Genomic DNA, 12,416 nt, shown 5'->3' with positions numbered 1-12,416 from the left:
TCCCCACTAGCTAGAGAGGTTTATCATGTACCAGTTCATTAATGCCCCCTGGAAATGACTTGTAGTTACTGAAACACATTTTGTGTCCACCTTTAGGCTGCCAAGCATTCAGTTTTGTCGTGGTAATGAAAGCTTTAATATCTAATGAATGGATCCCTACCCTCTCTGCCATAGAAAGCAAAGTCGATAACTTCACGCGGCACAACTTTGTTTTCTGGGATGGGGGAGCGCCGTGCTCACTTCTTGGTGGCTCTGAGCACCGAAAAGCAGCGGGTGCCCCAGAGCAGCACGTAGCACACGGGAAGCACGGGAAACCAGCTAATCCCAGCCAGATCCCGTTGCAGAACCTCTTACTATCTGGCTAATCGGGATAAGTGCTGAAAAGCTTTGAGTGTGATGTCAGATTTATTTCAGATGAGCAGGGAAGATCTCTTGATCCTCAAACACTTCAAGTAAAAGTTAAAGGGGGGGGGGGTGTGAGGTGCGGGGGAGGAGGCGGAAAAAAGATATTGCGCTTTTTTTCTTTTTTTTTCCAAGTGTGATGAACTGTTTTCTCCTCTAAGTGTTTTAAATAGCGGCAGTGTGAAAATTACATTTGCTTTGAATAATTGCTAACATTTTTTCCCATTGCAGTCCTCCTATCTGGGAGCTTTGTATCTAATATTGCTCTTGCATGAAGCTTGGAGGAGCAGTGTGAATGGAGCGGCAGGTCTATCTTAAAAAAAATATATTCTATAATATTTTATTTGCTCAACAGTTTTATGCTGTGGCAACACAGGCTTACGCAGCAGTTTATAAGCGTAGGCCCCGATCCAACAGAGGCTTATAGTGCGTATGTTTAACTTTACACTGACTCCAAGGGGAATATTGTGTGTGTGATACGGACTGTAGGTAAGGCCCACTTCCTGCCCAAAGCAGCTCGCTAGTGAAATAAGACAAGACCCAGGACAACTATGCATGAGTAGGAGTCTTGAACGGGGAAAAGATCTGAGGGGGAAAAGTGGTTTTGAATGTTGCAGGTCCGGGGCAGCAGGAGGGACACGCCAAGGGCGGCTGGGGACCTTGTGAAGGGAAGACGAGGCAATGGCTGATGGACAGGAGGCTCCCTTAGAAGCAGGGATGCGGTGCAGTAAAGGCCCTATTGCTGTCTCTTGATTTTATCTGTTGACTAAATAATACTAGTTGACACTTCGGGGCATTCATTTTTATTCAATCTAATGAATATTGTCAAATCCTGAGAACAGCTTGTGGAATTCATGCATAATTGTTTCACTGATGAAGAAACCAAGGCAGGGAGACTAATGATTTTCCCAAAGCCACAGGATGAACATCATAATTAAGAAGAAGAAAAAAGTAAAAACAAAAAACACAAAAACCTCTTTCCCAGGCCTGGGCTGAACCACTAATTCATCTCTGAATGGAGACTAGTGTTTTCAGAGGTGCTGCAATCTCATTTTTGAGTCATTTAGGCACCCTTAGGAGTTTAAGTGTCATTGGAAGGCAATGCTATGCAGGCTCCTAAATGTCTAGATCAACTTCCAAATGGAGCTTTACACTCCAAAGTTACTTTGAAAGTACTTGAGAAGACTGATATCTGAAAAGAATATCTGATATTATAAACATTGTTCTATCATATATATATATATATGCACATATAAAAAATAGCTGGGATAGATTGTGTTCTGCTGGAGGCAAACAGATCTGGTCTGGTACAACTGGCTGGAAAAAAATCTCAGTTGGTTCCCAGCTTGGCGATTGTATGTCGGTTCTAGTAAGTGTCCTGCTTTGCTGCTTTGTCTTCGGAGCCGCGGTACATAGGCTTGTCTTTGCAGACAAAGCCTATTGTCTTTCGCCACAAAGATTGTCTTTCCCCACAGTCCACCAGTTTGGGAACTGGGTTCTAGTTGGCAGCATCTTCCTCTAATAGAGGAAAAAGCGATTAACTGAGTGGGGAAGCAGAATCCTTTCCTAAGGATACATGTTGCTTTCCAACTTAACCATGTGCACATCCAAGCCCGTACGTGAACTGCATTTCTGCTGCATGATGTTAAGCTGACTACGTATATTCCCTTTTCATTCAGGTGGGGTCCTGGTGTTATCACATAATATTTGCTTCTATCTCTTTGATGAATGATGCTCTGACTCATGTGTTGTTCAGTAATACATCCCGTCTGCAAACAAATTCACTTAAAACCACTGTGCAGATGAATACTTACAGGAGCTGAAAACAGGGTGTGGGACAAGTTGTTTGGAGACAACTTTCCCTCTTTGAGTAGGAAGTCTGTCTAAACGGTTCATGCTCCGAGTGGCTGCATCCTGCTCCAAGCTGCTGCAGGCAGCTGTGGGGTTTGCTCTTCACTGAGACCAAGTGAGACTGCAGGTAGCGGAGGAGCTGGGACAGAAGGGGATCAGGGTTGGGAAGACCTCTCACATTTGCATGAGCGCCACCATTAGTCTCAGCCAACGGTTAGGGAAATCACTGCATAAACCCTGGTGTTGTTTTCTTGCCTGCCTTTTGCTTTGCCGAATTGGGAATATGTTGCTCATGAATCTTAGCTGAAGCACGGATGATGTGTAATCAGATCAGAAGAACCGTGGCCTGTCCTGCTGCCTGTGCTCAGAGCAGGTGCACGTGCTGTGCAGCTCGGATTTGGCATCCATGTGTGTGTCTCGCACCCGGAGGTATGGTAGCACTACCTGGGCCTGCCCTTGGAATTGGGCCCTCTGTGCCTGAGTGCAACCTTATGTTATGAAAGGTCCCTGTGTAGTGCCCTTTGGGAAGGGCTTAGTGTGCTCATTTGCGTATCTATGCCCACACTGCTTCTCCAGCTCATTGCTGTTTCATAGCTGTGCTGGTGTCAGTGCTGTGGAGCAGCTGGAAATGGCTCCGTGTGCTTCTGCATGCTGCTACTTCTCCCGAGGAGCAGCAGAAAGAGTCTCTGCCAGGGAGCAGAGGACAAGACAAAATGGCCCTCTCCTTCCCAATGGCACGGTAGTCTCCTGGCCTCCCAAACTACCAGCAAGGTCTGCAAAGAGATACTGATACTTAAAAACCTAAGTTGTCTGCAAAATATTGCTGTGTTCCCGGGCTAAGAGGCAGCCTGTGTGAAATAGTGAACCTTTACAGCCATCCCACCTCCTAGCTACAGACATTAGGCTGCAACTCAGAACGGTGCTGGGGGTCTGGAGATGCAAAATCCAGACTCTTGCGTGCATTACGGGGAAGAAAAGCTAGTGGGCTTTGTGCTGAAACATCAAGGATGGCGACTGCGAGTGAATTGGTTAAGGTTAAAAGCACTGGGGTCAGGTGTGAGCGCTACAAAGCATCCTGCAGCACTGCAGAATTAGAGCCCAAATGGAGAGGAGCCCGACCGAGCGCTCATCAATTCCCCTGCCTGGCAGGCGAGGGCTGTGCCCTGCAATGAATATACCGGTGAGCGGCATATCCTTGAACGTTCAGCAAGTAGTCATTTGCAAGTTGTAGCCTGAGATAACTCAGAGGAAGCACTGTATAAATGTCAAAGTTGCGCTTGATTCATTGGTGGCAGTATTTTTTCAAGGAATTGTCACTGAGGTAAAATTAACATGCAAAAGATACGGCAAATCTACTAGCAAATTATGTAAATATTTTGCAAGGGGCAAACTTTCAGTGCCAGGCGTGAAAATTGGGTCACAATTCCCATTAACAATTACACAGCCTGCGTGCCTAATTTTCCAGGCACCATGCTGAAAATTCACCCCACGTTATGGAAGCAATTAATGGCTTAAAATTCTTTTTAGGCCAGTAAATGTGTAGAAGTGTTGATAGCCTTTTCTGTGTGGCATTTAATGAGCTATAATCTGATAACTAGATTAGATTGTCCTCTCATGATATTGACAAAGATTGCTTTATATCATTATTATTGCTATTTAAATACTAGAGCGATGCCAGATGCACGGATCAGAGCCCTGTTGCGCTAGGTGCTGTACAAATATCTGTGAACATGTGGTCTCTTCACTGAAGACAGATATAATAACTACTTTGCTATTCTGGTCTGCTTAGGCACCAGGGAAATGCTGAAGGTTCCCACACAGTATGAATCTATTAAAAAGATAATCTGAAGCTATTTTGGTTTCTCATATAGAGGATTTTTTTTCCCCCTTTTCAATGCTTACACATGACTTTCATTAGCATTAAATGTGTGTGGAGGGAGAGTCGCTCTTAACATTTGTAGCTCTATACCTATCCCTTTCATATCAGTTAAATCCCAGAGAATATAACTGTTTAGTAATTGTCTGGTATTTAATTAAAATACAATAACCTCTTTCCAGAGACGCCAGTTGTGAATCTGGTGGCCCAGTCATAAAGATGCTAATTTAATGAATATTCATAAATCATGAATATTCATGGGGTGTCAGGGATGTTCTTTTGTACCCTGCTGCTATGCCAGGTCTCGCTGGCACAGCAGACGGCACATGTTGAAGGAGCTTTGCTCCTAGGGGAGGAGAGAAGCATTTGCGCCGGAGCGGGACGCGCGTCTCGGTGCGGCTCCGAGCGGAGGCGGTCGGGTCGGCTGGCGGGGTGCGCGTGGGCACCCGACCCGCCGCGTGGGATGCGCGGCCCCGTTGTGGCACCGGGGCTCCTTCGGGTTTATTAGTGCCTCGTCGCTGGCTTACGGCTCCGGCGAAGGTGTTGCCGTCAACCCTTGTGGTCGCAGCCGGGGAGGTGAAGGTGGCGCGGCTGTGGCTGTCGCTGCTTGGTGTGCTGGGACCTCCGGTTTCTCCTGCACTGGTTGGGCTGCACGTGGGGAAAACCCCCATAGGAAAGGTGTCCTGAAGCACCTCGACCTGCTGCAGGTGGCAGGTCTGCCCTGCTAGCAGAGTTCACGTAGGAAAGCCTACATCCAGGCTGCTTCAGGCCACTCTAGGTAGCAGGACCTTGCTGCAAGGTTTCCAAGGGCTTGGCAGCCTCCGCGGGTCAGCTGGGCTCTCTCCACGTGTGCTGCACGGACCGTGCTCTTTCCTGAGCTCCTCGCACGGTGACCTGGTGGTGGTGGCAGCCCTGCTGCGACGTTCAATGCTGCTGCCATAGTCAGTCTCTCTCAGATAAATTTTGGGGTGTGTGGGGGGAATTTAGTGCTGTGTTTCTTTACTACTTAAAAAGACGAAAAGAAAATAGTGTTTGCTCCTGGTACTGGAGAAACAATTGAACAACAGTGCCCCTCACAAAGTTCACGAGCTCCTTGCTTGCATCATGACGTGTTTTGAAGTAAGTGGGTGTTTGCTGTCCCTGGGAATCCCTAATACTCCTCCTGTGGAGCAGGCGAGGGAGTCAGCAATCACGTTCATCGCTCCTACAGGTCTGAATTGTCCCCGTCCTTCCAGGTTGATGGTTGGAATATTCCTGAAGGCAAACGCTGTGCACCCTTATGGTGCCCGTGTGATGCCAGCGAGCCGCCTTGCTGCGAGGCAGGTACCTCTTGGTGCGGAGCAAGCAGGCTTCTCGCCCTGCGGCACGCTCCTGTGATACTGTGAAACGTCAAGGTATAAGTCGGTACGTTCGTTTTGGCAACGTGTAGATCAGGAGCGAGCACCCACCTCTCTGTCCGGGCTGACGGCTGAAAGTTTCCCAGCCCGGGGGAAGCTGTCGCTGTGAGCCGCTGCCTCCGCCTGCTCCGGGGCCTCTGCGGCGCTCCCGGTCTGGCTTTGTGCGAGGGATGCTCGCAGCCCCCAGCTCGGCGCTTGCAGCGTGTTCGCAGAAATTGGCAGCAAACGGAAAAGGGGAGAAGGGCTGCACGCGTTATCCAAAAGAGCTCTGTTTTCTCTGGTAATTTATTTCAGCTAATACACTTCCCTAATAGTCGCCGTCTCCAATCTTTGCTTACATAAACGCTTATTTAAAGCTCTTACGATCAAATCATTCATCTGGACTCAAACTCGCTTCTAAATTTGTGCATGCAAATTTTATTCATGGGCCCAGCTGTGTTCGTGCAGAATTTGCATTTGTGCATATGAATGTGTTGTTTTTTCCCTCTGTCAGCATACAACCACAGGCTGCAGCTGAAAATATGGACCTAGATTTCAAAAATTTTAATGACCGTACACTGAAAGTTTTAGTTCCTTTCCACGGAGCTGGCAAACTTGTGTGTATAAGCCTTATCTTTGCCATTTGCTTTAGAGAGCTCGCAAGTGTATGTTGCTGAAGACTTGCTTGCACGTGGCTTTCAAATAGAAAATGAGACTTTGTTTTGCCAATATGGGTATTGACATGAAAGGGCAATTAACTTTTTGTATTGCTTTTTATTCAACTAATCCTTCCTTCCTTCCTATGTTTGTGCTACCTCAGTTTACTCTGCCTACCGAAAGCATGTTTTGAGAAGAGCCGAAATTTATTTTCTTCTGGGGGGGTGGCATGGCAAGAAATCAGTGCATTGGAGGCTGGGAAGAGAAATACCTCTCTGCCTCTGTAAGCAGGGCCAGATTTGAGTGTAAATAAATACCTTTCAGAGAAGGAAACAGTAAATCAGCCTTGCAGAGCAATTTGGATACCTAATGTGTGCAGCATGAGCAACTCCACTTAGCACACTACCAGGAGCACGAAGTGGCAGCAGCACCGTAGGTTCCTGTTGCTCTTAATCAGAAGGGTCTTGTAGGAGCCTCTTCCTAATGCTGGAAATCAGATGGTGGCCAGCACTTGCCTTCTGCATCTTCTGCTCACTATAATGCATCTGTCCGTAGTGTCTGAGAGAAGATTACATGAAAAGCCAGTTAAGTCAGATGCTGGTGAAATAAAAAAAAATAAATAAAAAAATGAATAAACTTGCAGTCATTTGTAAACTTTAAGTAGCTGTAAACTTGTAAAATCAAAAAATCAAGAGCCATTGCAATCTGTTGGGTAAGAATGCATTTAATAATAGCATGTTATCTACTGATACCGAAACTCACTCAAGGGCTTCTGAAATATGCTCTCTAAATAGGTAACCCGAGGGGTGGAGTAATCCTGGGAAGAGCAGAGAGCAAGTCAAGAGAATCCCAAGTGTTTTGCATGTCAGGATTATTCTGAGAGATTATTTCATGAAAATTGCTTCTCTAGCATTTCATGTGGCACAGGCTATTTGTTTGGGATGGGGTTTGGGTAACAGTGTATGTCTTATGCTGGGAAATGCACTCATAAGTTAGAGATTGTTCTAGAGAAGGGAAGATGTTTGTGCTGCTTCTCATCCCAGTGCTAACGTGCTGTACCAGAGCCTCTGGGCGTGAAAGGTACAGGGGCAAAGACCCCAGTGTGATCCTTCGTTGTGTCTGTTGCCCAGGGAAGTGGTGGTGTCACCGACCCTGGGGGTGTTCAAGGAAAGGTTGGACATGGTGCTTAGGGACATGGTTTAGTGGGTGACATTTGTAGTAGGGGGATGATTGGGCCAGACGATCTTGGAGGTCTCTTCCAACCTCAGCAATTCTGTGATTCTGTGATTCTTTCTGCCTGTGAGAAGTACTGGGCAGTCACGTTCCTAATAATGACTGGGGTTTGGGAAAGAAAGCTAAAGAAGATGATTGCTGATATAGTGAGAGTTTGAGGGGTTTGACTTCTGTGGTGCCGTACAAGAGCGTGTGAGTTTTGGGTGATGCTGACTGGTAATGCTGCAGGTTTGTGTTGGCAGCAAGCCCTCTCCTCCACCAGCACAGTCACTGCTGGAAAGCTTTAGCCCAGGTGGTTAGACTAAGGGCAAGCGGTGGCTAAGTGACAAATCTGGACGCTACCCTAATTCTGTTCATTGAGCTGCTTAGACTTTGCTCAACATCCATAATTACGCCAGAAACATGGCAGGAAAGCAGGCCATTCCAAACCTGAAGGAAAGCTCTGCGTTGAGGATGCAGCTCGTTGTTGATGCCATGCCCAGCCGTAGCCGGATTGCACCCCACGACTGACAGGCAACATGGAGCTGTGGTGTCTGTACGCTGGGATTGCTCAAAGAGGAGTGAAAACGCCTTTTCTCAGGTGGTCTGTATTGTGCTGACGGCTGCAGAGCACCTGGGATAACTCCTACCTTGTGCTTTTGTGCCTTTAAGATTTTGGGTGAATGAGTTATTCCTTGAAATAAGATTGCTTATCTTTTCAGTGCAGGCTTTCTCAACAGACTAAGGTCCCAGCCCTGTAACCTTTACTTATCAGAGTTGTCCTTTTCCACATAACTATTGAAAAATTTGCTAGTGTGAGTAATGGGACTTGTAAGATTACAATGTTAAAGCTTTCAAAAAAAAAAAAAACAAACCTCAAATTTTAATATAGGCTTCTTTTATCATCTTGCTTAATCTAAAAATGAAAGATTTTTTTCTAATAGGTATGCAGTATGTACTAATTCAATCTTCCTCTCTTGTGTAAGTATTTCAGTGGGATACCTTCACCCAGAATCTTGTCCAACCTATATGAAGAACAAAAGATAATCAAAAATCAGCATTTTCTGCTTTAGAATCCAGCAGTGCTTGTTTGAAGAAATAGTAGATACAGAAGGGAAAATGACAGTCTCTTTAACATATACTTAAGTATGGTAAGTGCAACGATGAAAGCAGACATAAGGAGTGAGAAAGATATAAATGGAAAGATTAATGACAGCATTAATTTATTTGCATCTATCATGGAGAAGTATTTGCAACATAAAAAGTAGCAGTTTGTGAAAGGCAGTGTAGTAACCTAATTCTCATCTGGGTTTTAAACTTAATACGTGTAATATTTCTACGGTTTTACCTGACTCCCTTCCTTGTTTTGTTCTCTGCCTTGGAATTTACAATGCCCTTTTGTGTTCGTATTCATGGTGCGGTGAGCAATGCTGTGACCTCTTTCGCACTTTAGACACGAAGCATGTGCCTTACCTTGCCTGATGAGTACAGCCGCCTTTGCTCCATTTAAAGAAAAAAAAAAATCATTTGTGCAAGCTGGTAATGTAAATTAATTCCTGGAAAGCATTGTGTAACGCAAGGACTGTTGGATATCCCGACAGAACAGTGCCTCAGCCCTTTATTTGCTCAGTGCCCGGTATGGGTTAGCTTGGCGCTGCAGGGGGTGTCCCCACTGGCATCGCGGTGGCCCGCGTGTCCCCTGGGGCTGTAACCCAGGCGTGCTGCCCTGTCACCTGCAGGCCCCTTTGCAGGTTCAGGTAGCAAACCCGCCGTGAGGATTAGCTCGATGCCAGCGGCCACAAGGAGCAAAACTGCGTTTGTTCCCCACTGCAGGGACCGGGCGCGGGAAGCCGAGGGGTTATGAGGCTGACACGGAGTAATTGCTGGAAGTGGGCCTTGGCCAGGGCTCTCGGTTCACGCTGGGAGCACCTTATGCAGTTTATATTACAGCTATAGAACTTCTGGTGATATCGTTCACCTTAAGTGACCATTGCCTGAAGGACAGCATATAATGAGATAATGTACATCCTGACGCTCTCCTGGATAGCGACTCAGTGTTCGCTTGATAAGAAAAATTCTCCCTCGACTGAATCACCTTTACAACTATCTGACGAGGATTTTTTTGTTTGTTTCTTCCTTTCTTTCTTGGAGGGCTTAAATCCAAATACTGTCCAAACTTTGGGAAATCTCATATATTCACAATCAGATTCTAATGGTTTGCAAAGCCAGTGAAATAGATGTACAAGATTCATTTGTATTCTCGCAAATGTTGTCTTGGCTCAGTGTTTATTCATTGTTTTAAGATTTTAAACCTACAGAGGTTCTGTTGCCTCAGGAAAGAGATGCTCTTTATGATAAATAATAGCTTTTCCTTTTTTTTTTATTAAAAAAAAAAGGTGAACTTGAGTATGAATTCCAGGAGACCAAACTGTTATGGCAGCAAGGCCATTAGGCTGCAATTTGTCTTATAACAGATGTTGTAGAGTCCCGTCACTTCAAATGTTAAAACAGATGGGATATACACTTGAAAATGTACTAGTATTTAATTTCCTTTTCAGCACAGGACATTTCTTCTCACTGAGCTCTTTGATGCCATTTGCCTGTTAAATCCTGTTGCGTTGGTTGGTGTGGTTTACAGTGTGATTAAGCTGAATTTTTCAGAACAAAAAATGATACTGTTTTAAGATGTTGCTGTTTGATAAGAACATATCCACTGGATTTTGATAAAGACTGACCCTGAACTTTCCACGGCTAAGACTTTGTCCGTGAGTAGATCTTGGAAAGCTTTGTCTCAGTTTGTTCTAATGTAATTAATCTTGAGTTGCTTTGGTTTTGCTGAATGAGAAGTGATTCCATTTCGAGCTGACCTTTTATTAACCTGTTTCAAGATCCCCTGTAAAACTTACTGTTATCGCATAGTGCAATGCTGTAGAGATGGCATAGATATCTGGCCCTTATTTTCACCAGTTATGGGTAATATTAACTACAAGCATACTATATTATGTCTACGTATTAAAAAATAAAACAACAAAAAAAAAGCTTGGTAATCTGTAATACTCATATGCACATTAGATTATAAGGCTACTACATATGTTGTAAAGTTGCTGTTTACCCATAACTATGATTTCTCATCATCTGCAAGAAGGCTCAGCTGACTTCATTGGACTCCATATCAGGTTTTCTAATCCAATGCAGCTGCTTTTTCAAAGTCTGGGGATTATCAAGTCAATCCCCAGATGAACTGGGAAGTTGTTAAGTGAAAATGACAGTCCTTTAGCAGAGGAGTTATGGGGGTCTAAAAAGTTCGAGTGATTCTCCCCAAGCCATGTGGTGGGAGCCTAGGAGAGCAAGTATTAACTTTCATGATCCAGACTCGGGCACTCAGCCTGCAGCGCCAACAGCACATATTACAGACAGATCTATGCCTGTGTTTACAGCTCATACCATATAATCCAATTTCTCCCTTTTTAACTGGCTGTTCATGCAAGACTTGTGTTTGTTTTCATAAGTCAGTGGAAAAGCCCCAATATTATGGATGTTGGTTTAATTCTTCCTCTATTGTAAGACATGCGTAATACTCTGATAAAATTTGCTTTATAATAACTGGCAGTATTTAGACTGCTAGCACAAAGTTCAGCACCTTCTAAGCTCTCTGTACTGAGTGCATCTCGGGTCTTTCCCAGCAAAACAGGGGAATGCCTTAGCTGTGTCAAATGGCAGTCTTATTTTCAGCTCTTAAGAGATTTGGATTGCACAAAAATCAAGTCTAGAAGGAAAGGAATGCCAGGGACTTGGCATTGTCTTGGACTTTGCAGCATCAGTGTCTGAGCCCTGGAAGGACAGGGTCAACCATCAGTATAGCAATTTGTAAATGTTTCTTTTTTTTTTTCATGTTGTTCCTTCTGTTTCTGGGCTATCAGTTCCAGTTTTGGAAATCAGTAAATAAAGATTTTCTGTTCCTTTTCCTTCCTGACTTTTGTAATTAACCTGTTTTCTGGAGGGTAGACCGTGAAGCACATATGAATTATCCCTTCTGTCAGCAGAGTGAATATGATTCCATTTTTACTTATGTGTCACCAGCTTCTCTTAAAAAATATTGTAGGTTGAGGATAAAAATCAGGCTATTGTAGGCCATTTATATGACTTGAATTTATGCCTTAAGTGGATTTCCTTAGTGTAAAACTAAAGTTGAATACAATTTTCCAATACAATCAGAACAAAAGTATAAAGGAGTAACATTGGCTTCAGAAAGTATTTTTTTAGACTGAAGTCTATTTTCCAGATAGTTTCATTGTCTGGAAACAGAAAACTGGGTGCTGTTCCAATTCACTGAGCTGTTTGGTGAAAATGCAGGAGAATAAGAGTTCAGAATGTATGTCCTGAGCTATCATAAAGATGGGGAAAGTGAGCAGGGTGTCTGTTATGTCCAGTTTTTAAGATACCTTCATGTAGCTGTTAGGTTTCCTGTTCTTGGTTTCATAATTAGCAGCTTCATCTTCTTCATGCTCAGTGGGGGGACTTGGTAGTTTGTGAAGAAAAATGTTACTATTGCATGAAAATAATAGTTGCTCCCAAATTTCGTTTCCCTTCCGGTTGCATGTATGGGCATGTATCATGCTTCCTTTTATTATTATTATTTTATCTTTTTCTTAGCTATTGCTCAAAAGGAGTAATGCAACTCAAAGTAATAAATGAGCTCAGAAAGTTTATATTTATCCTTCTCTGAAGTTGTACAAAAGTAGAGAGACATTTTAAAACCTTGGGACATTCAGACATCCTGAAATAATTTATTTATTAAAAAAAAAATCTAATGTTTACTTAAGATTTTTATTGTCCATACTTCTCCCGTGAAGTTTGAAAATCACCTACCAAATGAGTCAAGAAGTAATTCAGCTGTTAAAGCTTCACATGGCTAAAAAGTTATGTTAAGAATTTATTAGCAGCTTAAAATGACTGTTACAAAGATACCAGGTGCTTTAAGCTGGTATGATTTGTGCACCATAAAAAGAACTACAGGAAGAGTAAAATTGCATAAGGTTACC

General features: G+C 44.0%; 1 protein-coding gene across 1 annotated transcript in view; it reads left to right on the top strand.

Moving 5' to 3' along the window:
• The window catches only part of GLI2 (GLI family zinc finger 2), a 399,847-nt gene that overhangs the window by 67,116 nt on the left and 320,315 nt on the right, over positions 1–12,416 (top strand). The gene's annotated exons all lie outside the window — the stretch shown is intronic.

Source organism: Anser brachyrhynchus, assembly GCF_964034855.1.
Source record: "Anser brachyrhynchus genome assembly, chromosome: 7".
Lineage (NCBI taxonomy): Eukaryota > Metazoa > Chordata > Aves > Anseriformes > Anatidae > Anser > Anser brachyrhynchus.
Note: the sequence above shows the minus strand (reverse complement) of the source record. Positions and strands in the feature narration are given on the sequence as shown.